The sequence below is a fragment of the Psammomys obesus genome, unplaced genomic scaffold (assembly GCF_907164565.1).
Source record: "Psammomys obesus unplaced genomic scaffold, mPsaObe1.curated_primary_1811, whole genome shotgun sequence".
NCBI lineage: Eukaryota > Metazoa > Chordata > Mammalia > Rodentia > Muridae > Psammomys > Psammomys obesus.
Genome location: NW_026585895.1, coordinates 45368034 through 45374011, shown reverse-complemented (window position 1 = coordinate 45374011; position 5978 = coordinate 45368034).

Here is a 5978-nt window from a genome sequence, read left to right as displayed (position 1 = left end):
TGTTGTGAGCTGAAGACAAAAGCCCAGGCCTGTGGCTCCCAGGAGGATTCCAGAGTGTCCTTCACATTGCATGGACATCAGCACCTGAGCCCTTGGCTGGCCCTGCTTTAGGTTCTGCTGCAGCAGCAGCAGCAGCAGCGTGCCGGGGGCAGAGGCCAAAAGGGGCTCAAGGACTGGGACAGGCAGACAAGGGGACCCCTTCATCTTCCCCCCTTTCCCTTGGAGCTGCTGTAGGGACCTTGAGCTTCTGTTCCGCTTGTAGAGGTTTGGAAGAGTGTTCCCGACGAGAGGAGGGGCCACTTGTCCATTACAGGAAATAAACTGTGCAATTGCATGCCAGTAAATCAGTGCAGATTTCAGAGCAGCACGGGGGCTCGGGGGCTCTGTGGGCCGTAGAATTCAATATGATATGCTTCAGCCTGTCGGCTAATGGGCTGCTGCTGGATGACACGTGACCCGGCCTTCCCGAAGACGCCAGGCAGGGCTGAAAACTATTTATTGGGACAGTGCGCGTTCCCGCTGGTGGATGTGTGGGGAAACGAGAGCAGGTGTTTGTGAGCCAGGCAGGTGGAGACAAGGATTCCCTGAGGCCTCAGGGTCTGGGCAGATGTCTGTGGTCTTGTTCCTGGCTCTGCTTCGGGGTTGTCGCTGCTCCACGTGATCTATGACCTACCGCCTTCTTCCCTCTTCTGTCCTGTCTGTTCAGTCCGTTCACTCTGCCTTGAGTCCCTCTCACCTGGCATTCACACCCACCTGTGATGTGTGCTCGTAGATGGCACAGGCGGGCTTCCAACAGGTCAGAATAGGGGCTCAAATGGAGCTTTAGTTTCTAAGGGAGTTAGGCACCTGCCTTGCTAACCCTATCCTTTTGGCCTCTAAAAGCTCACACAGTAGGACTAGTCTGTGCTAGCATGCTTAAGGTCCTAGGGTCAGTCCCCAGTAACTGCAGGAAAGGCCACAACAATAAAACCCATGAAACCTGTGGAGGCCAGTGTGGAAATGGTCCCTGCACTCACTCTGTGCTCACTTTTGTTGAACCCAAATTATGTTTGTCCTCAAAATCACACCTTGATGATCTTGACGATGCCGAGGGGGTAACCTTCCCTAGGATCTGGGGAGCCTGGCCTTTGCCCTGTAAAGAGAGCCCTGCCTAGCTTTCAGCAAGAGTGTCCCTAGACCTTCAGTCTGAGGCGTGCAGGGGTCCCTTCTGGCTGCGCTCATCCTGCACACAGCAGGGCTGTGCTTACCGCTCTTGTTCACTCAGTGAGGAGGAAGGAGCCCCAGGCCCACGGGCTGAGCAAAAAGTAGCAGGCCAGAGGGCTGGATGCGGAGTGCGGAGATGTGAAGAGTTACTCACAGAAGCCTGGACAGAGGCACAGCCCAGTGAGCGGGGAGACTGAAGACACCAGTGGGGGACAGGAAGAGACTTGGTCCTGCTCTCCTGAGGGAGGAGAGGCCATAGAGCATAGTGAGGCTGGGAGGGGTAGAGCATAGTGAGGCTGGGAGGGTCGTTCCTCCCCTCCCCCAGCTACTGGGGGAAGAATGGAAGCCAAGAGCTGGATGGGACAGCAAGACTCTGCAAGTGACTCCCTCACCTCCCCCAATAACAAGGGCCAGGAGGAAGAGGCCTCTCCAGTCAAAGGCCTCCATGTGGCCTAGAAGGGCAGAGCAGGGTTACCTGGGAAAGACCTGTCTGCTATATTTCTTAGAAGTTCCATTTTGCAAAGTGCTAATGGGTATTTACAGGAAAAGAACAAATAGGTCAACTTGAGTCTTAGAGGGGCTTCTGGCCCTTCACCTTTGCTACTGCGTCTGCCGAGTTCTGCAGCTGGAAGGTACCTTTATCCTTATCCACTCACCCCTGCTTTCCTTCCTTTCCTCTCTCCCCATACATTTCCTAGCATCTCTTCTTGCTGGGGATGGAATGGGGTGTTGAAGGGGTGTAGACCTGCCCCAGGAGTGGACAAAAAAGAGAATCCCCTCCAGTGGGTGACAGGGCTACACAAGGGCTTCAGGCGTGTGAGGCTCTGCTGGATAAGGCTGAAGTCTGATGTCTCCCTATAGCCATTCATTTGTGCCCAGTCTATAATAACAGACTCCCTTTCTCAGCAGAGTTCTAAAAGTCTCCCCTGATCTGGGTAACCTCAGTCTTGAGCTGAGTAACCCTCAGGGGAGATTCCAGACCAGACCTTTTCCTGATAAGGAAACCCAATCAGGTAGCTAGCTAGCTATTCCTAGAAATACCCCACCCTGTACTTTTCAATTGTACTTAGGCTCATTAAGTACTGTATTATCTTTCTTGTGATTCGACAGTGCTACTGCATGGAGAATGAGGCCCTGTACCACTGCATGCAAATCAGGTACCCCTGACCCCCTGACCCCAGCGAATCAATCACGTTCACCCTTGAAATCCTTTCCACTGCCCAAAGGGTTATAACTCCGATTTCAAATAAATGGGCTGCTGGGGATGGGGGGGAGGGGCATGCATGCTGCTGACTGGCTTTGTGAAACCATCATCCTTCTACCATGACTGCCTGACATCTGTCATTTATCCCCTGCTGCTGACCAGGTCTCACTGGGCCTGCCTTTTGGCCTGCTGGGCTGGGCCTTGCCAGGCCTGTGCTTCAGCTGCAAGCCAACGAGGTTTGGCTTTCAACGGCACCTCTGCCTTGCTTAGCATAGCAGTTTAACCAAGAGCTGCAACACTTTGGTATCACCATTGGCTTTGGACCGCCTGAGCTGCCTTTGCCACCAGTCATCTTATTCTAAAAGAGCTAAACTGTAACACTCTGTGAAAACCTTTTCCATACCCCAACTTAGCACATGGGCCTTGCTCTAAAGTGCTCTAGTGGCCCCTCAGAGAACAAAACCCCATCCTCCACCTGGAAGCTGAGAGTTCCGGGCCCCACCGAAATCCAGGACGCCATGGGAATAACACCAAAGCCCCAGGGCAGGAGGGATCTGCCCCCAGGCAGTGGGGTCAGCCTTGCACAGCTGGTGATTCTTCACTTGGGGGGCTTTGCAGAGAAGGGCATTTAGGAGCTGAGGGAGGCCTTTGGACCTAGCACTTGAGGGATGCACAGCAAGAAAGTTAATGGAGTGGCAGGAAGTATGGAGTGGGGTAGGGAGGGGTTCTGGGCATCCAGCAAGGCTGCTCATGGCTTCGAGGAGGGGGCGCCTCTAAGATTCCTCCCTATATGTCATTGCTGCCTGCCGGAGCTACAGTCTCAAGGGCTACAGTCTCAGTCAACTCATGTCATGGTGGCTCACCAGCTGGAGGACGCTCAGCCCCACTTCAGCTCAGGGCCCAAGTCACTTTACATGTTTCCAGGGAGGATGTGAGGGGCTCGGCTGTATAGACTGAAAAACTGTGGAGCAGAGACAGAGGCAGTGATTGTCATCTGACTTGGAGAGAATGGCTCACGTAGAAGAGGGATTTTGCAGACCTGTGAGCAAAGGGCAGTTCTTTTCATCTGCAAAAAGTTTGGTACAAAGCAAGAGGGAGAGTGATGGACAAACAAACCACAGTGGGAGCAGCTGACAGAACAGGAAACGCTGACAGCTTTCCACACACGCAAAATTCTTCAAGTGAAAATTAAATCTGTGGTGAGATGCTGTGTTTCCCACCCACCAACGAGCCAACAGTCACGTCCTGACAATACGCCGGTAGGGTTGCATTGGAGATGTTGCCAGCCAGGCCCTTTCACACAGGTTTAATGGAGCTGAAAAACTGCCCAACCCCTGTGAAGATCAACTGAACCACATTGGTGCAATTTTAAAATGCATGCATCCTTTCACCTGGCAATTCTCTCCCGGGACACCGGATCCTGGTACATAAAGTCAGGGTGTATGTGACAACTGTACCTTCACCTTCGACACTTCATAGTAACAGAACTGACAGCAGCGTAATGTATTGATTAAGGACCAGTGATGAAAGGGACAGTATTATATGTGATTACAATACATCGTGTAAGCCAGACCTGGGAGGCAGAGGCAGGCGGTTCTCTGGGAGTTTGAGGCCAGCCTGGTCTACAAAGAGAGTCCAGGACAGCCAAGGCTGCACAGAGAAACGCTGACTCGAAAAACCAAACCAAACCAAAACCAAAGCCCCGAAAACCAATCTATTGCGGAACGGATCCCACCACACCACTAAAACTCTAAGACCCACTTCAATGTGTGTATCATGAGACAGTCATGTGTGTATCAAAAAACAATATAGCGTTAAAAAGCGGAGTGCAAGCTGGTGTGTACAAAGGAGAATAGGCGCACACAAATATCACACAGACACACGTATACACACAGACACATGTGCACACATACATATACAGATACGCACATATGTGCGCAGGCACCCTGCATGTACACACACACACACACACACACACACACACACACACGCACCCCTAAGAGTTCTTGCCTGTACATAGATTGCCTAAAAGGACACAGATACCTGCCTACAGTAGAGGGGAGGGTACTGGACACTCCCTGCCACTACGTGCCTTTACCCTGTACTTTTTGTTTTAGCCCTTTATTGTGCTATTTGTTGTTGTTGTTGTTTTTGTTTTGCTTTTGGGTCCACTTGACACAAGCTAGAGTGAAGTGGGAAGAGGAACCTCAGCTGAGAAAATGTCTTATCGGATCTGTCTGTGGAGCGGTTTCTTGACTGGCGGCAGATGTGGGAGGGCCCAGCTTACCGTGGGCGGGGCCACCCCTGAGCTGTAGAGGAAAGCAGGCTGAGCAAGACCAAGGGAGCAAGCCAGTAAGCAGCATCCCTCCAGGGCCTCCAGTCAGCTCCTGTCCCCAGGTTCTCGCTTGAGTTCTTGCCCTGACTTCCCTCAGTCATGTGAACGTATAAACCAAATAAACGCCTTTCTCCCCAAGTGGATTTTGGTTATGTTTTATCACAGTGATAGAAGGCAAACCAAAGCATGTATTTTTTGAGGACACAAATGCAGTTTATAGATGCATGTATTTTTTAAGCCATAAATGAAGTTTATAGATTCATTTATTTACACAGGTATATGTGCATACATGCACAAATATATATTGATTGCATTTTTAAAATTATGACAACCAATGAAGCCCAACCTGTTTCCTGTATTGTTTTCCGGGCACTGAGGGCTCATTTTCAGCGGGGTTTTGAGGTATGACTTTCCATGGAAGTGAGTCTTCCAGAGAGGGCAAAAATTGAAACTTTTTTTTTTTTTTTAGACATGGTTTCTCTGTGTAGCCTTGTCTGTCCTGGTCTAGCTTTGTAAACCAGGCTGGCCTCAAACTCACAGAGATCCCCCTGTCTGTGCCTCCCTGAGTGCTAGGATTACAGGCGTGAGCCACTGCACCCAACTAAGAGTTAAAACTCTTAAAAACTTATTTTTAAGGAGAGCATCGTGAACTACACAACACTCATGGTTCATCAAGTAAAGAATATGGAATGTGGGTGAGCCTTTTCTGGGTGGCCTGAACCCCTTTGTTCCTGGACTTGAGGCCCCTCCTGTCTTACAAGAAATTATCTTATTTACGTGTGTGTGTGTGTGTGTGTGTGTGTGTGTGTGTGTGTGTGTGTATGCATGAGTGCCCGTGTTCATGGCCTGTATGTGGAGGTAGCAGGACAACGCCAGGCATCAGTTTTCTCCGTTTACCATGCTGTTCCAGGGGCTGGAACTCAGGTTGGCAGCTGGGAGTGAGAAGTGTCTCCACCCACTGAACATTTTGTAGGCACCTCAGTTTCTCCAAACGTACACTGGGGTGATGTGCGTACCGCCAGCCCTTCACCTCCACAAAGGGTCAACTAACAAATGCTCAAACATGTTCCCCAGGTGCATGCAACGGTAACGAGTCAGGACAGGTTCTTTCCTGGTCATTATTCCCCCACACAATACCCTAACAACTGCTTCTCCTGCGCTTTCATTGTATCACAGATTGTAAGTCGAGAGGGCATGTCCAGGACATGGAAAGTCGTGCACGAGTTACATCCCGAC